We start from the raw sequence: 23,981 nt of genomic DNA on the forward strand, positions 1-23,981 counted from the left end.
AGTGACTGATGATTTATGCGATACACGTCTATCTGTGAGCTGCAACTGAAGGGCTTTCCCCTCTGAAGCAAAGTTTCATTAGAGCAGCAGAATTTGGGCAAAGCAGCCCTTTAATTTTGGTTTGATTTCTATTGATCTTGACAATTTTTGTGCAGTGCCTAACATTATTGAAATGGAAACTTTCTCAGGGTCACTCTCCCCAGACCCCCAGCTCAAGGACAGAACATAGTTACATACAAAGACGTGATTTGACTCTCGAGGGACTGATGAGGGACTCACAGGAAGGGAGCTCACCTCAGAGGGCCTCTCCAGCTGAGCAGCTCTCCCTGTGAGAAAACTGCAGGCCGACTCTGAGCCCACGTTGTCTGCACATATGCTTCTGAGACAGTTAACCAATACAGTCTGCTCTGGCCTCAGTTTCCCACTGCTTGCCACCAGGAAGTCCTTACTGGTTTAAGAACCTAAGTAAGCACTGCAGGAGCCTGCAGATGCCCTGCTTCCTCCAGGTACTAGGGCAGAAGACTGAGGCAGCCATCATCGGGACGGAGGCAGCAGAAGGAAGCTAGGGTACTGGCTGCAGTCAGAGGGAAGATGAAGGAGGCAGCAGAAGCAAGTCAAAGAATCTAGGCTGGGAATGAGGGATTGAGGTAAAAAAGCCTCACCCTACAATTCACATCAAATTAGGTAATGAACATACACTATTGGGTAGAGTTGGTTGTTGTAAATTACCGTTACATGAGCAAATCCCTCGTAGCTTTGAATATACTTGGCAATTTCCTCTGATGATTTCTTACTTTGGAGAAATTCACACCTATAATTAAAATATAGTCCCATAAATAGAGATGTTCTACACTGCAGTAAGCATTTGATAAAACCTATCGAACTAGTGAACTTTTTACATCACTAAGACTGTCAGAAAAAAAAAAGAAAAACAAAACAAAATACAAAACTTGTCCCAATAGCATGCACAAGACCTGAGCAGGTCCAAACCAGATGGAGCCCCAACACAGAGAGGTAGAAATGGTCATAAAGCCCCACCCCATCCTAGAAGCTATTTGCAACTGACACCTGCTGGTGAAGGAAAATTCCGTTTTCTCGAGGAGTGTCACTGGGTATAACCACACACTTTAGGACAGGCCCCAGGCCCAGGAATGTCTGGCCAACACAAAACACACTCCATATTATTTTTGTGGACTCATTTTTTTTATTGATCATACTAGATTTTTGATTGTTTTGATTTTTGTGGAGGAGGGCGTGTGTCAAAACAGTGAAAGAAAGAACATAAAGTCGGCTGAGTAGGGAAGTGGGGAGGATCTGAGAGGTGTTGAAGGAAGGGGAAAAACATGATCAAACTCTGAGTTTGAGGTCAGTATTGTCTACAAAGTCAGTCCAAGACAGCCAAGGCTACAACAGAGAAACCCTGTCTCAAAAATAAATTAAAACTCACCCCAAACCTTACAAGTGAGAATTACAAGTGTCCAATAAAAATATTTTATTCATATTAAGAACAACACATGTAGTTATTTAAAACTGAATCTTCAGATTACTTTTATTATTATTTTATAATGAGGTGTCCCTGTGTTGCCCAGGGTAATGATAAACTCCTGGCTTAAAGCAATCTCCTGCCTCAAGCTCAGGAGTAATATAAGCATACACCAAATGTGCAAAACAAGCAATCAAAGATACTGATACACAGTGACAGAATGGGGAATATTTTGCCTTTTTGTTTCACCTCTTTAGTGGGCAGCTGCACTAAGCCTAGTTCCCAGTCAGATCAGTAAAAGGAACATAGGCTATCAAGTCTCATCTTGGTAGTCTGCTTATTCTTTCTCTGAGTGCCACCAGGCCTCTTAAGATTAAACAATATTTGTCCGTCATCATCCAGTGGGTGGCCTAGATTCTGCATCTGGCCGGCTGGTCCAGGTGCTGCTTGATTCTGGACAAGAACAGGCGAACCTTGAGATCAAATGGCTCTGTTTCTTGCTCAGGGGTAGCTAAGAGCACTCAGGATGAGGCCCAAGGCCTGCGCACTAGGCCAGATTCCTAGTCTCACTAGGGGAGGTAGAAAATAATTTTTCCATGTAGTAGAGAGAATGAGACTGCTGATATCAGAGGGCAGTAGAGATTCAGAAGCTCCACAAGCCCATGGTGATAGCAAAGTGTTACAGCCCTTTGTCTAGCTGCTGTGCTAAGCATGGCAGAGGAAGCAAGCAGATGTCAGAAACCAGTTGGACCCAGGCCTGGGTAGGTGCTTCATGGGCGGTCAGCACCAAGCTGGCAGTGATGGAGCAGGAGTCCTGGCTGCCATGGCAGGTCCAACATCACTGCCTGAGCACCGGGCATCCAGCTGCAGTTCTCCCCCAGAATAAATGGAGTCTCAGATGGTCATGGTGGAGGAGAGAGAGAAAGAGAGAGAAAGAGAGAGAGAGAGAGAGAGAGAGAGAGAGAGAGAGAGAGAGAGAGAGAGAGAGAGAGTGCAATCCAGCCAGCCTTTATTTATAAACCTCGGGCTTTGTAGACCAGGCTGCCTCCAACTCTGAAATCCACCTGTCTCTGCCTCCCCAAGGGCTAAGAACATTACTTTCTTAAATGGTATTTTTTAAACTATTGTGACTGCTGGGCATGATGATGCAAACTGCAATCCCAGCACTTGGAAGTCAGAGAAAGGAGGATGGTGAGTTGAATGTCAGTCAACGATACATAGCGAGTCCATGTTTCAAAACTTAAAATTATGCTAAAGCCAGCTTACCTTTATTATTCAGTTTTTCAAAGTATAAGAGAATATTCAGGTATTTTGCCAATATCTTATAAAAGAAGTGACCAAGCCAAGGTTTAAAATTGAAATCTAAGAAGCTAAGGGCTGGAGATATGGCTCACAGGTTAAGAGCACTGGCTGCTCTTCCAGAGGTCCTGAGTTCAATTCCCAGCAACCACATGGCGGCTCACAACCATCTATAATGAGTTCTGATGCCCTCCTCTGGAGTGCAGGCACACATGCAGACATAAGAAATAAATAAATCTTTAAAAAAGAAGAGAAAAGAGAAGAAAAGAAAACAACAAGAAATTTGGAGGCTGTGCTTATGCTGACAAATGGATGGAAGGTATATCAGTCATTGCATGTAACAAATGGTAGTTTTGGCAAGACCTATATATTATTTTCTGTATTTTACATCAAGGTTCTGAGAGGATCAGCGCCTCATTTCAGGGCTGGAAGTCAAGCAGCCTTCATGTGCAAGCCTGCTTCAGTCCACCTCTGCCTGGCTCTTCTTTGTGTAAGCAGGCCTTACTTCTTCCAGCTGTGGGGCCCTTCGCTGGACTGTCTCCTCTTCCTGTGTGGGTTATGTTTCCTCTGCTCTGTGTCAGAGAAGGGGCAAAGGACCACTGGAGGCAGATGTGCAGCTCTAGTTAGAGCTGATCACATGATTCCTTGTCAATGGTGCGGCTGGCAGTTGGCCAGAGTATAGCCAGCAACACCAATACAGGACCCTGAGGACAAGCAGACACAATCTGGGCCAAAACTGGTTTAGAAGCCCAGGAGCAGCAGTGTGGGCTCTATCTGGGGTACAGTGCAGCAAGTACATCTGCAGGGTACACTGCCAACTCTCAAGGAGCCATGGTGGAATCCTATGATCTGCTAATCATGGCCCTGTCATTCCTATAAGCACCTCACTGGTTTTCAGGAACCATTTCTCCCTCTACTACTGTGTTCACCTCTTTTTTCTTTTCGCTTCATCCCCTCTTCCCTTCCAACCTCACCTTCTCTTACTTTCTTTCAGACTTCTTTTCCAAATAACTTACATGAAGAAGGTAAGATGTGAAATTTTCTTGCCATCTCACCACTCAGCAAACCCAAGCCCAAGATCACTTATTTAATTTATGTCATTTCGTAGCTTTTTCTGTAAATTTTCTAACAGGTTGCTATATAGTTTAAGACTTTTTAAAGGCTGCTCACCCTACATGAATTGTGCACATTTAGGTTTCCATTTAAACATAATCCTAGATAGCCCTTCATTTGTGTGAGCATGGCTGCCCGTGTGCAAGGTGTCTTGTAAATACTTGCCTAGTTATCTCAGGTGTGATCTGGCACCTACCCAGGAACCCTCCTGTACACAGTAGTGGACTACAAGTATTTGAAAAGAAAATTAACGTCTCCCAGGCACAGTGGTGCACAGCCACAATCCTAGCATATCAGAAGCTGCTGCAGGAAGATGGCCAAGTTGAGGCCAGCTTGGGATATATAATGAGACATATGATGAGATATATATAAAATAAAATAAAAGCCCTTTCAACCACAGCACCAGTTTGCTGACATTATAGAACAGCACGCCAATAATTAATTAACTAAGCCAAGTACAAACTGTAGGAAATTATACAGGACAGGTTAAGTGATTTCTTTTTTTAAAAATTGACAAGGAAAAAAAGTAAGAAAAATGAAATCTGTAATTCTGGGCTGGCAAGAGAGCTAAGAGGGCAGCTGTGCTTGCTACTAAGACTGGTGATCTGAGTTTGATACCTGGAGACCACTCCAGCAGGCCATCTTCTGGCCTCTACACACATCCTGGCATATGAACAATAACACACATGCACACGCGTGCACACACACACACATGCACACGTGTGCACACACACACATGCACATGCATGCACACACACACATGCACACATGTGCACACACACACACATGCACATGCATATTTTTTTAAAAATTAAGAGATGGAGGGAGATGGGCATTTGAATGCTGATCCAGATATTTGACACTAGGTATCAGTGCCAGCTTCTCCTAGGAGATGCAATGCTGCTGTGGTTCAGCTTGTCATAAAGTCTTAGATGCTGTGATAGGAACAAATGCTTTCTGTGGCCCTGGAAGTCACTTTGAAGTAGCTGGTTATTGCTATACCATAGAAAACATTGGCAGGAGGTAGATGAAACATTTCCTGACCAGGTGCTGACAAGTGCTTATTACACTGTTCCTTTCGGTTTTATGAGATATGCCATAATCAAAGCTTGAAAACCAGTAAAAAATAAAAATAAAAGTAAATCTTTATTGACAGAAACAAGAAATAAAAACAAAGAAATTCTAAAGCCAGTACTAAACAGATCACTAAAAATAATTACAATATGCTTTTTCTAAGCAGGAATCTAAAGACCACCGCAATAACAAAAATCCTGAATCTCTGAAGCAGCACTTCTTTTCTCTTATGGCACTAAGATGTGAGCAACCTAGATATCTGGTCCTCTTGCCTTTTAGTAGAGGGTGGCTTTGAACTCCTGATTCTCCAATCTCTACCTTCCTAGTGCTAGGATTACAGGTGTGTGACACTGCATCCAGCAAGCATTTTCATTTAGTGCATATTCCACAGGATGTGAAACCACTTGTAATGCTCTTGAAACTCTTACTTTCTCTCATTTATACAGCATTTCCACCCCTGTGGAGACTTAGTTAAAGTAAGTCATGGGACTGCTGCCTGACAAGACATTACCTCAGTATTTGTGATAACACGTAGATGGTTAGTAGATAAGATGGCTCAGCAAAAGCACGAGGCTCTGGAGTTTGGAGCCCCAGTGTGTACATAAAGGTGGGGTATGATTGCACGTTTATTTAACCCTAGCCGTGTTAGCAGAGATGGGCAGCCCCTAAACACTCACTGGCCCACTAGTCTAGCCAATCTATGAGTTCTGGTTCATTGATCCCTGTTTAAAGATAGGTAGAGAGTAATAGGGAAGACAAGTTGGTCAATCTGCAGTTCACATATGTGCGCGCGTGCATGCACACACACACACACACACACACACACACACACCAAACCAAAAATATATTTAAAAAATGAAAACACAATAATGTTAAAAATAGAAAAAATATATACTTATATAATTTAAACTTAGCACTGTGTGACCACTTGAAAAGTTCTAGGGTAATCCCATATTGGATAAGAGAAAGATCAGATGGCTGGAGAGATGACTCAGAGGTTAAGAGCACTATCTGCTCTTCCAAAAGTCCTGAGTTCAATTCCTAGCAACCATATGGTGATTCACAGCCATCTACAATGGGATTTGGTACCCTCTCTGTTGTGCAGATCTACACACAGGCAGAACACTGAATACATAATAATAAATAAATAAATATCTTTTAAAAATGAGAGAGAAAGATCAAAACTCAAGGAAATTCTCCAACAATGTGGCTCTTTTGTCTCTAGTTTTATTTTTCTTTGTAAAAATATTAAAATTTTAATCATGAAATATTATCCACTTACTTGGGGAACCACTTGGCGTGCTCCTTCCAGGGATCGTCTCCTCCTTCCCAGTTTCCCAAGCATCCACCACAGGAGAAACACTGCACGGTGTCCCTTTCTCCTACAGATGCAGGCAAGTGTGTGACTGGCCAGCAATGGCACCAGGTGTGTCCTGGAGCTGATCACACTGAACCAGAACAAGACAGACTGCAGCATCCCTGCTCTTCCACGGCCTCTCTGGCTGAATCCCTGGCCACAGCCCCACTGCCCTAAATGACCCCCTTCTGAGCTCCGGACCTCTGTCCCTTACCATGGCCATCCTCCATTTACACAACCAGGACCTTGTAGGCGCTACATAGATGCTCTAGCACTCAGCTACGCTCTTAGCCCACTGCTGGTACTCTAAAGAAAAGTAGCATTTTACTTTATACACACACATTTGTGTGTGCATGTGTGTATGTATATCATACATACAAAAATAGCAAACCAATAACGCTACACTACATGTATATATACTAAAGCAGAAGCAAAGTTATTAAAGTTGAAATGTAATGAAATACACATTAAGTCGAACATAACTCAGTTAACAAATAAGGGTTCATTAACAAAATATTTCCCACAAAATGGAACCTAAATTTTAAATGCCACAGAAACACCTCTCAAAATGGAACCCAGTTACCTGTGAAGACAAAGCCGGCTGCGGAGAGAACACGTGGCGATGTCCCGTGGGCATAAAACGGCCAGCTCTCAAAGGACTCCAGTCTGGCCTCCTCTTCTTGGTACCGAGCTCTGCCACCTCTCAGAGTCCTCGCTGGACCCTTCACCCTTACATCGTACTTGCCAATGTTCCCAACATCCTTGCCCAAAAGGAACTCACATTCTGGACGTAATTTCTTGTGGCTTATTATGGGAAGTTTCCTGATGCTGGTGCCAAAGAGGATTAAACTACAGCTGAAACATTGCACCGCAAGTTTCACCCCAGTAAGGTAAAACCCAGCGGCTGCCATGTCCTGTGGCGTCCATGACCTGAACGACTCATAGTTCACAAAAGTCTTTAATCGTCTGGCCTCACTGCGCATCCGTGAGTTAAAGCCTTTTTTCATTTTCATCCGTTCTTGATGGTCCTCTTCTGCTTGGCTCTTTACCAGCTGAACTGTATCCACACCAACGAGAACAGAGAGCTCACACAGAGAATCATAATCAAACTCAATGACTTGCTCCTCAGAGGCCTCTCTGTGCTCAGCCATTTTCTAAAAGGGAAAGGAAAGCAGGTAATGGTGATAGTGATGTTTTTACTATAAAGAACTTGAATTTAGGGTCCATGAGGTGGCTCAGTGTAGAAAGACACTTGCAGCTAACCTGGGACCCATACAGTGAAAGAGAAGTGACTCCCACAAGTTGTCCTCTGATTTCTACATTGACATGGTGATAGACATATTCATGCCCCTGCCACACACTACCAAATAAATGGAATAAAAATGTAAATGCAGACCACATTTTCAGCTTTTGAAAAAGGCAGAAGAACTTAAGGAAATACCTGAATGGTCAAGACAACAAGGAAGTTGTTGGAGAATTATAAAACATTGGTTTTCATCTGCTTACTCAAGATTCATCACTGTGTCTACTTGTGTCTCAAGCAAGTGGGCTGGGCCATGAGGACCCACAATGGACAAGACAAATAGACCTGGTTCCAGCCTCAAACGCTTCTTTTTTTTTTTAGTTTTAATCTATGTGCATTGGTGTGAAAGTGTCAGATCTTGGAGTTACAGACAGTTGTGAGCTGCCATGTGGGTGCTGGGAAATGAACCCAGGTCCTTTGGAAGAGCAGGCAGTGCTCTTAACCACTGAACCATCTCTCCAGCCCCTTCTTTTTTTTTTTTTTTTTTTTTTTTTTTTTTTTTTTTTTCTTTTTTTCTTGTTATTCTGAGATTATGCTATGTGTCTCATGCTAGTCTAGAGCTTGTAGCCCAGGCAGGCAGCATAGGAAACTGCTTAGCCTGGGACCCTGCTTGGCTTGGGTTATGCACATCTTCCTCTTGTTATAACTTATATATTCTACATACATCCCTTCTTCAGATCCACCCTGCAGTGAGCTCCTTTCACTATTCAGGTTTACACTATCTCTAGCCAAGTGTAGCAGCAATGCATTAGGAAGGAAGAGTGGACAGGTTGATCTCGCCTACACACACTGGTTTGGCGTGCATATGCAGGAAAGTAAAACTGTCCTCAAGTAAACATTTATGGAAAGTTGCCCATTGACCATTTTATTTATTATGCATAATTTAGGTATGCGTAGGAGAAAGATGCATTATGGAAAGAGTCATGCTGAGGGACTAAAGGCTTGGTTCATTTAAGTCTGTCAGACAAGATAAAGAACCGGTCTCCTTACTCAAACCCAAACCCCTCCATTTCTTCAACCCCATGAATGAAAGCCCCGAGCACTAGTCAGGGTGTTGCAGTGCTCTCATTCACACAGCCATACGTCAGTCTTGACAGTGTATCCCTCGCTAAGTCTGTACTGTCGCTTTGTTCCAGATAAAGTTATTTTGCTTCTTTTGAAAATCTCTGAGCCTTTAATTTCAGTTGTTTGAATAAGAGGCCAAGAGCCTGAAGACACCCAACCCAGACCACCTCAGCCTACAGAGTGCTACACAGGTTTGTATCACCAAAACCAGTTCGAAATGTTAATAATGGGACCATTGTTGTGATGTGGGTATATATTTACCATGCATGTTAGAGGAAAAATATATACAAAATTCCATAGCCTGGTACAGACAATTCAATGCAATTACTTGGATGATGCCCCACTCCAGATGCAGGTGGGGATTTGAGTCTGGCAGGCAGCTACTAGGGTCCCCACATTTTTGTAATTCTTTACAGTGGTTATATGAGGCATGGGGATAGTTACAGGTAAAGAGATAGTTTATTAAGGAAGGATTCTGACCAGTTAAGACTGTTGCCAGGCCTAGATCCCGACCCAGATCTAAACGAGGAAGGCGACAGCTCTGCATGACATTTCCAGTAATATTTGCAGTGTCTGCCTCTTGCAGTGCTCGTATAAAGCTAGCTCTTCTTGAGCATGCTCCCTTGGATGAATGCAGCCCAGGTCAGAAAGGGCTTCCAGCCATCTGCTGCTGCCCCCACTGTCTCATTAGCAAATACATATAGCAAATACAAATACATATACAAATATATCTATGTATGTATGCATATAATGTACTGGGATGGGTATTAAGGATTGAGCCCAGGTTCTCTATTTTAGCTAACAGGCTTGGACTAACCAAACCCTTACTTAGTTCCTTCAGTAGTCTGGGGCGGGTTTTAAGGAGTGAGCCCAGGCATTTTGCAGACCAGGAAAGCACCCCACCACTTAGCTGCCTCAGCCAGCACAGCCATGGGCATTGCAGGGACCTAGAAAGGTAAGTAATAGTAGACAGAGGCATAAGACTCTGGGTTCCCTTCAAGAATAAACAGTTTTCATTTTCCCACTACTACTTGTATATTGTTTAGCTAGCTACTAAAGATAGTGCTGCAATCAGGCCTTGTGCAAACAGTATATTTTAGTCCCTTGTCTGAGTTCTTCCTTTTGCACTCCCATGCCCTTATAGACATTCTGATCTGCTCCAAAGATTAAAACATTACATATTACTGTCTCCTCTTTTAAGAGCTAATACAACTGACTTGTCAACCACCTAGCCAAGAGACCACTGCACAGGAAATGTGATTCACCTAAAGGCATACTAAGACACCAGGAGCAATCACTGTCTCCTCCAGGATAGTGCTGTTATTTACAGTGCTCCCACCATGCAGCACTGCTAAGCCTGCCCACTTTTCTCAGTTCTAACTAAAGAACTGTAGCTTTGGGGGCTCCATGATTGCAAACACTGCATAGTCTCCCAGAGCACTTGGTCTCCATTCCCTGCCACCTATATGGCAGCTCACAGTGGTCTTTATCTCCAGTTTCAGGGAGATCTGCCACCCTCTTCTGGCCTTTATGGGCACCAGGTATGCACCTGGTTTCACAGACATGTATGCAGACAAAACACCTGTATACATAAAAGTAATGAATAAATGAAATTCTTTAAACCTGTAAGTTTTCCTTTTTTTTTTTTTTTCCTATTTCATGTAGTCACGGCTTTGAACGATAGCAGACTCTCTGGGCACTTCAAGTAGCCACTGTCCACTGGGCTCTGATGGAGTCAGACCGAAAGCCTAGATGGACTCCTGACACTTTAGACTTTCCGGCTCTCTGAAGACCTCCACTCTCAACTCACTCAGCTGCTTGTTGAACTCCATTGCTGAATTTGTCTGTGTTCATGAGTCCTAACTCAACGGCATAACTTTCTCTTCTCTTCTCCATTTCTCTCCTGTCTGGCAGCTGCTGTGATTTATACCTTGCTTGCCTCATCGCTTTTCTCTGAACCTTGAGCTTCCTTCTGACTCTAATTTTTTTTTTAATTAACAAGACTAAGAACCCAAGAGGAGAACCTTAATTTCCCCATAACATGTGTGTGTGTGTGTGTGTGTGTGTGTGTGTGTGTGTGTGTGTGTGTGTATTTGTGATTTGTGAGTGTGGGCACACCCATGCCGCAGTGTTCGTGTGGAGGTCAGAGAATAACTTTTGGAAACTGGTTTTGTCTTTTCCCTCCCCCCCCCCTCTCCTCCCCCCCCCCCTCTCCTCCCCCCCCCCCCACCCCCTTCATTCCCCCCTGCGGGATCCAGGGATTGAACTCAGCTTGCCAGGCAATCAATCTCCTTTACCTGCACTGCTTTGGGTTTTGTTTGTTGTTTTTGTTTGTTGTTGTTGTCTAACTCATTAACACTTCCTAATGGCTAACTGCTCCTCTACAATAGTGCATTTGTGCTGTTGCCATTCTTCTCCTCATGAACAAGGATGGGCATGCTAAAAACACAACCTTTCTCCAAGCTTTAAGATGTCCTTGGAGTAAATTCCTGAAACAAGAACAGTGAGTCAAGCGCATGCACACTCTTAAGGATTTTGGTGTGTGCCAGGCACTGGCTCTGGCTAATGCTCACCTGAGTTCCTTTTACCTTGAGGATGGTCAGGGCCCTGCTTCTTCCTCAGGGCTTTTCCTGCAATGAAATTTCACATATCAGGATTTTGTGTCTCTCTGTAACAGGAATTAAAGTCTGCTGATGAATCGAGAACTGATTTCCCAAGGGAAAGACAGGTCAGGAGTCTGGATGACTTCCTAGCCAAGCATCTCAGTGACCATCCTGGGTGACAGGCATGAACTGTGGTGACAGGCTCCAGTAGTGGCCACTACTTCATTGAAACAGAGGAGTGTGACTCCATCAGAGCCCAGTGGACAGTGGCTACTTGAAGTGCCCAGAGAGTCTGCTATCGTTCAAAGCCGCATATAAACTTAACTCCCTCTCTCCAAACAGCCACCCAACCCAACCCCAGCAACTTTGAAAACAGGTTTGCAAAAACTTTCAGACATGAGATGTGACTTCTCCAGGAATCAAGAAACCTAGCCAGTTTTTGTTCCATTTTATCTCTATCTGGTATCTAGTAAATTAATTCTGTAAGTTGGGAGTTTTAAGAGTTACCCAAATAAATTCTAAGATTTTCACCATTTGTTAGGACTTGCTTTTCTGAGCTAACCAGCCCCTTCTAGTGGTTATCTCATTAACTAGAACCTTCAGTTCAACCTCAGATATTCAGATTCCCACAGGCAATGAAGCAGTGCTTCCCACCTGAATCAAACTGAAACTTTTCATCAATCATTTGCAACAGTAAGCAAGATGATTTAAACATACTCTGGGATAGCCAGGTGTGGGGGCACAGGCCCTTAGTCCCATCACTCAGGAGCAGAGGCAGGTGGAGTTCAAGGCCATCCTGGTCTACAGAGGGAGTTCCAGGACAGCCAGGGCTAAACCCTGTCTCAAAATCCCCTCCCCCCAAATAGAATAACAATAATAATAAACAAATAAATAAATATCCTCTGGGAGCATCTTAAATCCTTTCTCCTTGCATAGCTTAATTATTACTTTCCTTTAAAAGAGGAATAAAGAAGAAAGCCATGCACCAGCTCCTTAACAGAGAGAACACCAGTGCCACTGAGCTTACAGAACTCTCGCCTTATAGTCTTGGACAGCCTCGAATTTGTGGTAATCCTCCTGCCTCAGTCTCCCAAATGTGAGATAGTTTAATGCATTCTTTTATTACATCGTGTGTGTGCGCGCACACACACACACACGCGGCAACTATGTGGAAGGCAGTGTATCCCTGGAATCACACTCATGTTATCAGGGTTACAGACAGGTATCTTCACCTGCTGAGGCACCTAGCCAACCCTACTTAACGCATTCTTAAAGCCCTATCAGTTAAAGATGAAGCAATTAGAAAGTTACACTTTATTACATCCACTATCGTCTACAATCAGCTTCCTGTATCAACTTTTTATCACAGCCCCTAAGAGATTTTTAAATAATTCATTGTGGTCATAAAATATACTGTGTCTTCAATAAAGGCTCTTGACATTCCCCAAATAGCCTATAGATCAATGGTTCTCAACCTGTGGGTTGTGACCCCTTGGAGTCAAATGACCCTTTCACAGGGGCCGCCTAAGACCATCAGAAAACACAGATGTTTGCATTAAGTTTCATACAGTAGCAAAGTTATAGATGTAAAGTAGCAACGAAGATAATTTTGTTTCAACAAAGATAATTTTATGGCTGGGGTCACCACAACATGAGGAACTGTATTAAAGAGTCACAGCATGAGGAAGGTTGAGAACCACTATAGTATAGTGTTTCAAACTAAATATATAAGTAGGTTTGAGTAATTCTAAATGTTTCTATTCAGCACCTCTAAAAAGTCAGCTAAATGGTAGATTTTCATAAACTTCCTTTCCTCAGAGTCTGGGTCAGGGATATGTTCTCCATTCAGATACTTTATCATCTTTTCTGGTAGTTCATCCTCCAGGTAAGACACAATTACACACTTTTATCACATAAATTCCTACTTTCAACCATTTTTCACTACTAATATCACATGTTATTGGGATATAATACACACATCATAAATTCATCTCTTTACAGTGTAATTCAATAGGTTTTAGGACTTTCACAGATTGGTACAATCATCAGTAATTTTCAAATAATTTATCACCCCAAAAGAAATACTGCTATAGTAGTTGGTTTTCCATTTCTCTTAAATCTTCTTAGCTCCATAAAACTTTTACTTTACTTCTTTTTTTTCAGTCTTACAGAAAAGTTAATATATTCATTAAAATTATTTGAAAACAGCAACACAAAAAAATGCCATATTTCTCCTTGCACAAGCCACAGACCTTGGGCAGAAACAAAGAGCCCGATGTCCACCTCAGTAAACCTCAGTGCTCATGACAGCTGCACACTGAGCCTCCACATGGCATTTCCCATGTGAGCAAATAATTTTGTATCCACATAGTTGGTTTGATGAACTAGCGGACTGAAAGGCTGGGATGTGATTGGTTTCAGGAAACATTTAGCAGGTATCTGGACTAATGAGTACCCGTTCTTTAGCACTACCTGCTTGGGATGGCTTGGGCTGGCAACACATCAGCAAGAATGCTGAGTCTTTCACTTCTCTTACTGCACATAGAGAAGCTGTCATAACTGCCACCCTCTTGTGGTTTGTAACATGCAGCTCCTTCATTCCCTCCCTGCTAAGTGGCTTAGAAACGGTGCTGGTACACAAGGCCCCTCAAATTGGAGCAACAAAAAGAAGGAAATGCATCGGCCAGATAGGAAACAGTAGTGTGGGAGCAGAAGGTGGGATGTGGAGGGAAGAGATGAAGGTAAGGACAGAACTGACAGGATTGGAGGGTCAAGGGAGGCAAAGAAGATCTACTTCCTCAGGAGGACTCTTTCTTCCTCATTGTATTAGTGACTTTTCTATTGCTGTGATAAAACACCATGGCCAAGGCAACTTCTAGGAGAAAGTATTTAATTGGGCTGTTGGTTCCAGAGGGCTAGGGTTCTTGATGGGAGGGAAGGTTTAATGGCAGGAACAACCAAGAGCCAAACTACAGGCAGGAAGTGCAGAGCCTAACCATCCCCAGTGCACTCCCTCTGAAGCTGTCATAAATACTACGACCAAAAGCCAAAAGCAACTTAGAAAGCAAAGAGTTATTTTAGCTCACAAGTCCACGCCACAGTCCATCACTGAGGGAAGTCGGCTTGCTATTCCACACAGCATTACCACCAACTAAGGAACTCGCATCACAGTCAAAGAAGTATAGCATAAACTGTGTGGAATGGTGGCCTGGAGAGATGTCTCAGAGGTTAAGAGCACTGGCTGTTCTTCCAAAGGTTCTGAGTTCAATTCCCAGCAACCACATGGTGGCTCTCAACCAGCTAAATGAGGTCTGGTGCCCTCTTCTGTCCTATATGCAGGCAGAATACTGTAAAGTAATACATTAGTAAATCTTTAAAATATATATGTAGAATGCTGCTTGCTACCTGGTTCACAGACCAGATTATAATCAACTAGCCTTATTATATAACTCATCCACCTGCTTGGGGATGGAACTGCCTGCAGTAGGCTGGGCTCTTCTACACTGATTAACAATCAAGACAGTATCCCACAGACATGTCCACAGGGCAATCTGATCCTTGAATTTCCTCAATTGAGATTCTCCTTTCAGATAATTACAGGCTGTGTCATGCTGACCTCCAAAGCCACCCAGGGCGGCAGCCTATTACTGTTGTTCTGCTTTAGGTCACATTGTCAAGCTGCTGTCTGTATATTAATGTTTATTACCATAGATAGTGCTGCTCTCAGTCTTAGTCAAAGAAGTTCCTCCTGAAGAGGACAGAAGATTACAGATCCATATAGTATACATATACATATCAATGTATGGATTCATATCTGGCCAAAGTGCTAAGAATAAGTCTCTCTTGAATGATCAGGCCTAAATAAAATATCTGTATCAACCTCACCCCATGAGGCTTATGGAACATCAAGAATGAGAGGGCAGAAAAAAATAAGAGCTAGAAAATAAGAGGAAGAAAGCTGTAAGATGTTGTTTTTAATGATGTGGACATTGAACCCATGAGCTTAACAGCAGCTGTGTTTAATTGCACAAGACCTCGTAAGATTAAGCCAGTGGACATTCTAGTATAGGCAAGGGAGGAGGTCATAAGGTCCTACTCCAATTGAATAGCTCATTGACAACTTATGGATGCTATGGGACAGAGAGTCTCTTTTTTCTCTCCCAGAGGTGTGGCCCATTGTAGGTTTCCTATGGTACAGAGGATGGCCCCATATTCGTACAGACAGCACTAGTCAAATTCAGTTGATCATGTAAAAAGAGCAGGAGGAGGAGGATGAAGAGGAGGAGGACGAGGAGAAAAAGAAGAAGAAGACAGGAAGACAGGAAAGGGAACTGTATGGGGTATGTGAGGAGGCCTAAGGGGGTGTATGATCAAGATACATTATATACATGTATGAGATCTCAAAGAATAAATGCTAAAGACTTTAAAGAAGATAGCCAAAGGATTTTAACACACAAACTCACAGAATATATGCAGTCAATAAATTTTAGAAAGATAAATATATGTCATGTATATTAAAAAAGATATGATGTATCTTTTAAATCAAATATATATGCTTGAGACTTTCAAATAATAAGTAAAAAATATTTTAAGAAGAGTCATCTAGAGAAGAAGATTCTTTCCAGGTTACATCTCAGAGAAGCCTGAACTGGCCTGACTTCTAACTCTTCTCCATCCCAGAGTATAAGCTCTTCAGGCAGGAAACTCGGTCACTATGGCATGGAAATCATGGTGCCACAATCTGGAGGTAGCTGGTCAAATTGTGTCTTCTATCAGGAAGCAGAGAGTGATGGGTATCTAATTTACTCTTACAATCTACATATTCTGGAGATTTAACAAAACTAAACTGCAATATGTAGTCTTCTGATTTGGTTACATTCATTTAGCATAACATTTTCATGATTCATCCGCATTATATATAGCATGCATTAGTGCTTCACATGCCCTTATTAAAGAACATTATATTTCTGCATATGTATGTCATATCTTATTTTTCCAATCATATTGATCCAGGCATTTGATTTGATTATACTGTCTTAGATTTTTATGTTCAAGTTTATATTCAAGTGTGGGCATTTTTTTCACTCTAAAATCTATAAGGGCATTTTCATTTCACATTCTCTGTTGTTTTATTTCATTTAGAAAGAAAAGACATTTTAGTATGCTGCAAAGACAGCAGCAGGCATGGCACTAATGGAAGAACTGCCTACTTGGATTGCTGATTGTTTCTTTGATATGTACATCTGAGACCCGACTGACCAGTGGTCCACAATAGTTCCCATGCCTCCACTTCCTGAATGCCGAGGAATGGGTGTTTTACACATTAACAAGCATCACAACTGCTTTAAGCAGTTTGCACATTCAGCTTTTGTGTCTTCGGAAGGTACAGCTATACTGAATTAGAATGTTCCCTGGTGCTGATAGTTTGAGGAGTTGGTAGAACAGACCCTATAACCAGTTATTGGCATAAATTATAGCATTTGACATTACAGAAGTAACGCCACATATTTCCTTTTGGGACATCATTTCTAATGCTTCACCTGAACATTACCGTCTGGTTTGCTAGACCTGAGATTGTTTCCTTCCTTACAGATGACACTGATCGGGTCATCATCCAACACAATTTCAAGCAAATGACCAAGTTAGTGTACAACAGCCTCTCTCATCTATCCCCCAACATCTGAGCCATAAGTAGAGCTCATCCATTTCGAGAACTGCTGAAAATGAATACTTAAACCAAAGGCATCAATCAAAAGACACAATTACGCAGCTCTAGCTCCCTGTTCCATCCCTTCATCCACATAGGACCAGTCCTCAGGCCCTTGCCTGCATTCTCAGCATTTATTTCAGTTATCCCATGAGAGTATTCAAGTTATTACCATGAGCTAGAGTTGAACAGATCCTCTTTACAGCATGTTTTAGGCACTCTGCCTTGATCTGTCTCATCCAGTGTGCAATTTGTCTACTACTCATACTCCTGCAAAACGTGCAGCAAACTTGTTTTTATTTTGCTTTGGGAACAGAGTCCTGCTATAAGCCCAAGCTGGCCTCACAGTTGACCTCATCCTGCCTTAGTCTACTGAGTGTTGGAATTCTCTGCATGTGCCACCATGCCTGGCCATATTGCAGACCTTTAACATAATGAAAAGTACACTTTTTCATTTAAAGGTACATCTAGCAATCATGTAGAGATGATCACATTTAACAATACCTAATAATTTTTTAACTCCTTATTGCTGGTGTATAAAATCCCCCAGGAATCACACCTTTGAAGCCCAAGAGGGCTACTCACTCTTTAACTAGTTATTTTTACTTGTCTCCTGATGTCCTCCCCTTAAAAGTCTCCTTAAAGATGATGAGACAGAGACACTTCTGCAACTTGGGCTTCCTGTCCCACCATCTACAGAGGGGCTGGCCATGACTTGGCAGCTTTGTTTGGTCACTTCATGTTTGCCCACAAGCTGCACTGTTCCTTATGTTGGGATAAGATGCCCTGACAAAAGCAACTTGTAGAGAAAGGGGTTGTTCTGGCTTACAGTTTGAAGGCATAAATTCCACCGTGGCAGCAAAGATGTGGTAGAAGGAGCAGAGGTCCCAATGCATCCTCAGTGAAGAAGAAGACAAAGGAAGAAGTTGGGCCAGGCTATAAATCCATAAGATTGTACCCAAGTACTTCCTCCAGTGAGGCTCCGCCTCCTAAAGGTTCCACAAACTGCCCAAACAGCACTAGCTGCTGGACAACTAATGTCCCAACACATGAGCCGCTGATGAGGACTATTTTACAGTTAGACCACAATAATCCCAGTACTCTCCACTGACTTTATATATAAACAACTTCCTTTCTTACCTCATCCTTATGCTTTTTCTTTTATAAAAAAAGTTTTATGACATTTTATTTTGTGTCTGCTTATGGTAAGGTGTACACATGCCACACAGTGGAGGCATGTGGTGGAGGTCAGATCTCTCCTTCAACTAGGTAAATCCTGGGGATGGCTATCTTTCCAAATGGTTGTTTGTTTTAGCACAGGACCTCACAGAAGCCCTTTAAGAAGAAACTAAGAAAGTATTTGACAAACTAAGGCTCAGTTTGCACAGTTAGGGAAGCTATCAGTTAAGGCTTTATATTGTATTAACATGGTTAGTCAGGACCCCAGAAGAAGACTAAATCTCATAACAGGTATTTCATTTTGAACAGTTTAGGATTGTCCTAATTTTTGTGACACTATTCTTAAGGAGACATGAACAAACATGTACTAACTCCAAAAAGAGAACCAAGCGCAGAATACAATCAAGAACGGCATCCCATTACAGAACAGCCGAGCCCAGCCCTGGGCCAGGAGTGCTTGGGAGGCAGAGGCAGCCGATCTCTGTGAGGTCAAGGTCCACATAACAAGTTCCAGGAAAGCTAGAGCTATCCAGTAAAATCCTGTCCCCGCCTCCCTCAAAAAAATCTGGGACTGTACAAACACACAAACAGACCACACACGTACACATAATTAAAAATTAAGCTAAAAAAAAAATCTGAGGAGCCAGTGAGTTTTATTGTGGTTACTTACAGGAAGATGGGTGAGGAGTTACTTACAGAAGCAGAAATGACTCAGTTTTATTACCAAAAGCCCAACCCAGCACAGGTGACCTCTCCAGAGCTAGAAACCCAGAGCATGCCACACTACAGGCCGGCAGCTCAGTGGGTTGAAAAGTGTACAAGGGAAACTATGGACTTCCCAACAGACAGCTGTCTGAGTCCAACCATCTCAAGAAAAGCTTCTCCATCTTGCTGGCAGGGTCAAACTAAGTTCATGTTCCAGGACCGGGAACCAACTCCTATCATGATTGGTGGGAAAATATAACAATAACCAAGATACCCACGTTCCCTTTGTGAAATATTCCTTGATTATCTTCCTTTTGACTTCATCCCACTGTATGACTGCTTCCTGCTGACTTTGTCCCATTTCCCCTACAAACTATGTAAGATGCTGTACTTCATTTGTTTGTTTTGAGACAGGGCCTGTGCAGCCCTGGCTGTTCTAGAAAGTATTAAGTAGACCAGTCTGGCCTCAAATTTGGACATCCACCTGCCTCTGCCTTCCAAGTGCTGGGATTAAAGGTGTGCGCCACCACATCCAGCCTGATGCTGTACTCCTTCATAAGTTTCTATGAGCCTCGGCTTGTGCAAGACCTCCTGATTCCGATCTTTTTTATCTTCTTTATTTTCTCCTCACCTGGTCCTTCTCCTTAGGATGCTGTCACTGAAGAAAAGACCTGTTGATCCAGGTAAGTTTTCATGTCAAAGAAAAGTGCTATACAACATCTAGCTTGCTTTCCGTTACCGTAATAAACACCATGATCCCCAAAGCTTGGAGTCAAGAGGGTTTATTTCCGTTTACAGGTTAGAACCCATCATCAAGGGAAGCCAGTGCAAGAACTCAAGGCAGGAAGCTGGAGGCAGAAACTGAAGCAGAGGCCATGCTGCTTCTGGGCTTGCTCTTCGTGGCTTGCTCAGCCTGCTGTGTTACACAACCCAAGACAAGCTGCCATGGGTGGGATTCCCCAGTGAACTGGGTCTTCCCCTAGCAACCACTAATCTCAGAAATACCCCCACAGGCTGGTCTAGGAGGCTTGTCTGATGGAGGCATTTTCTCAATGGAGGCTCCTTCTTCCCAGATACCTCTAGATTGTTAAGCTGACAAAAACAAAAACAAAGACAAAAAACAAACAAACAAAAAACAAAACCCAATACAAGGATACAGTCAGTTACTATGTGCTACTGGAAGTCTGTGTCTTTGGTAGTGACAGTTTCTACCTTCTGGTTTTTTCTGGTTGTTTATTTGTTGGAGGGTTGTTTTTGACAAGGCCTCACATTATAGCCCAGCCTGGCCTTAAAATTACGATGTAGCCAAGTTTACCCCTAGCCCAGCCACTTAACTGCAAGGATTACAGTATTGGCTACTACATTATATGGTGCTTTTTAAACAATCTTTTATTCTTAGTACTATAAATTTCCCAAATGTGTCTGGATATAGGTCTTTCTACAGCCATTGTACTAGATACTCAATGAGGTTTTTCTTTTTTTCCTCCCCACCCCCTACCTTGGTTTTTCCACGTAGGGTTTTTGTGTAGCCCTGGCTCTCCTGGACTCACTTTGTAGACCAGGCTGGCCTCAAATTCAGAGAGATCCACCTGCCTCTGCCTCCTAAGTGCTGGGATTAAAGGTGTGTGCCACCAGGCCCATCTTCAATGGACCTTTTCAGCTAGTGCACTTAGCTCTCCCATCAGGTATAAGAAATCATTTTCCATTATTTATTTATTTTTCATGTTATTCTTCTTTTAACCTCTTTTCTCTCTAGTATCCTTATTTTGGGGGAAGAAATTTGATAATATACATTCTAACCTTTTTTCTCTTCATACAGCCTCAGTATTGTGCTAATTTCTATATTTCATTACCTTGATTTTGTAAGGAGTGGGTAGATTTGCTGCCGGGATTGAACCCAGATAAGTGTTCTACCACTGAGAACATTTACCAACTATATTATATTCACATACACATACATACACACACACAGAGAGAGAGAGAGAGAGAGAGAGAGAGAGAGAGAGAGAGAGAGAGAGAGAGAGAGAGAGAGAGAGAGAGAGAGAGAGAGAGAGAGAGAGGCATTTGTCACACTGGCTTTGAATTTGCTATATAGCCAAGGCAGACCTCAAAATGGCCATCCTCATAGTTCAGATTCTTGAGTAGCTGACATTATAATGTGTACCATCACATTTAGTTTCTGATTTATGTATGGTCTTGTCTGTTGATGATGCTTTCTGATGTAGTTTTTATTTAACTGACCATTTCTTTCACTTTCAGTATTTCAATTTGGTTTTTAATGTTTCAATTCCCTTGTTGAATTTTCTCTTCATATATTGGACTTTTGCCTCCAATTTGTTAAATTTTCATTCACTTTTAAGACTCTCTTCTGGAAGTTTTGGATAGATGTACTTAACTCATCCATCTTCTTGCTTGAGACTTCTTTACGGTCACTAATTCTCATTTTTAAAAAAAGCAAGACTGAATTCTTCCTCAGACATTTCAGCTATCTCAGTGACTTTGGCTTCCATTGTAAGAGAGTTGTGAGGTCTGGAATGAGTATTGTAATGGATAGTTGTGCCATTTTTTAAATTCCTTTTTGTGTTTTGTGCATAAATTGGTTGGATTTATCTTTCAGGTCTCTTCCAACTCTCTGGTCGTTTTGTTTTCTGTGACTCTTTGTGACTCTCAGCTACTAAGACTGGTGAAGCTGGTGTTGATTCCAAAGTGAGCTTACTGAGATGACCTAGACTTGGCTGGGTGACAAAAAGACCACCACGCACTGACCACCAGAGTGACCACATGGAGTAAAACCCCAGTAGCACACTGAATTCTGTGAGTCTGTTAGAGTCTGGAGCCAAAATGCCAGTTTCCCACTGAACTCTGAACCAACTAGGAAGAGGAGTCAGAACCCCAGTCCTGTAGTTATCTCTAAGAAGTTTGGGATCCCACGTCTTTGTACAATGGTCAATGCTGGGACCTCAAGAGCCAAAAGCCGTATGTCATGGTGAACCGTAGAGCTGCTATAGTCAAGTTTCTGGCTCAAATATAAACTCTGGAACTGCTAAAGCCAAAACTTTTGTTGTCATGACCCCTGGGACCCCTAGAGCTAAGGGTACTTTTCCAAGATAAACTCTGGGACCACTGCAGATAAAACCTGAGTCCTGAGGTGAACTCTCAAATGGCTGGGATCAAAGGCCAGGTCCCAAGGTGAACTCTGGGGCCACTAGGGCCAATAATCAGGGACTGAAGTGAACTTTGGGATCATTAGAGCCAAAGGGCAGGTCCTAAAGTGAACCAAGGGAGCCAAAGGCTAGTTCCATGCTGAATTCTTGTAATCCCTACAGCCAAAGACCCTGTCCTGCCTTGAGTTTTAAAGTGGCTTTTTACACCACTTCCTTAAAATCTGTATATGTAAAAACAATATTTTTACATTTCACCATCCTAGAGTATGTACATTGCTCTAGTTTGCTTCTGTTCCTGTGATACAACCTGACTATAACCACCTTGGGGAGGGAAGGGTCTTGTTTGGCTTACAGCTAACAGTACATCATTGAGGGAAGCTGAGGCAAGAACTCAAAGCAGGTGCTTTAGAGGCAAGGTCTGATGCAGAGGCCACGGAGAAAGGCTGATTATTGGTTTGCTCAGCTACCTTTCTTATATAGTCCAGGCCCAGCTGACCATGGATGGTACCAGTCACAGTGGGCTGGGCATTCCCATATCAATTAGCAATCAAGAAACATCCCCCACAGCCTAATCTGATGGAGGAAATTCCTCAATTTAGATTCCTTTCGGTCAGATGTCTTGTGTGTGTGTGTGTGCGTGCACACGCGCGCGTTTTGGTGGTTTATTGGTCTTTCATTTGTCTTTCTTGGTAGTCAAATCTGTAGTTCATTTTATTATCTTTTAACTGGAAAATATAAGATTAATATTTACAACTTAGAATGGAATTACAAACGGAAACTTCTTGAGTATTGACGGTTGTTCTGCAGTCCACAGTCACAGCACAGTCCACTGTTCTAAGTCATGATTCAGGCTTTAAAAATAGCAAGTCCCAAGATCTTCCTTTGGCAGTTCAATTCTCAGAACTTACTCACAACTACCAGTAACTCAAGCTCCAGGAAATCAAAGGTCTCTAGCCTCTCTTGGCACCTGCATTCATTTGCAATACCCAAACACACACACACACACACACACACACACACACACACACACACACACACCCTGGTTTTGAAGTCAGGCTCAGTGATAGATGGTTCTAATCCCAGCTCCCCGCAGACAGGGGGATCACTTGTATCCAGGAATTTGAGACCACTAAGGGCAATATATGAAGACCCTGACTCATAAATTGGAGGGAAATCAGTTTTTAAAATATATAGCAACAGTCAAACTACATTCCCAGAATGGGGCAGGGGTTTGTGGAATAGATCAACCTAAAGCTTAACCATAGTTTTCCTCCTTTTAAACACTTCGTTCTAATTTTTGAGCAAGTGCCTATGCATAAAGTCCAAAAATACACAAACAAGTATGAAAATGATAACTTCCTGTCTACAATGCTCAGCTTCTCTGAAGCAGCCCCCCTTAGATGTAACAAATTCCTTCAAGAATTTGCCACTGTGTTAAACCTGGCCCAGGCCAGGTAGAGCTCCTCCCTCCCATTCCCATTAACACTTGGCACTTTCACAGGAACTTCTTTACAGGTCTCCCCCAGAGGCTTCAGGTCCCTGGGATTGGAACTTACAGCGTCCTCTTTTCATTATGTATACCCCTAATGCCTCAACTCTCAAGTGTATAAGGTCTGCTGAGTAAATAAATAAATGACTAATGAAGTGGTGTATTGTTTCTAGGGTCCTGCTGTGAGGTGTGACTCAACCACCACTTCACCCAGGTGAGCAGAGTCCACAGTTCACCTTGTGATAACCTCTCCCTAGAGGAAAGTTAGACAAATAATGAGTCCTTTGTCCTTTACTTTAGATCTGGACCCAAAAGGATTATTAAGGCACGAAGAGTACTCACCAGAAGTCCAACTAGCCCTGTGCCCCTCTTTCTTCATATAGACCTCAGGGATTCAAACTTCCTGTCACTCACTCGAGGCCCTGAGATCCCACTGACAC

The 23,981-nt window shown here is 42.6% G+C and overlaps 1 protein-coding gene and 1 pseudogene across 1 annotated transcript in view; one reads left to right on the forward strand and one right to left on the reverse strand.

Annotated features, from left to right (window-relative positions):
- LOC127212363 (baculoviral IAP repeat-containing protein 1a-like) overlaps positions 1–7,678 on the reverse strand; it is a 42,963-nt pseudogene extending 35,285 nt beyond the window's left edge.
- Taf9 (TATA-box binding protein associated factor 9) overlaps positions 1–23,981 on the forward strand; it is a 720,252-nt gene that overhangs the window by 538,121 nt on the left and 158,150 nt on the right. The window lies entirely within an intron of this gene.

Source organism: Acomys russatus, chromosome 30, assembly GCF_903995435.1.
Source record: "Acomys russatus chromosome 30, mAcoRus1.1, whole genome shotgun sequence".
NCBI lineage: Eukaryota > Metazoa > Chordata > Mammalia > Rodentia > Muridae > Acomys > Acomys russatus.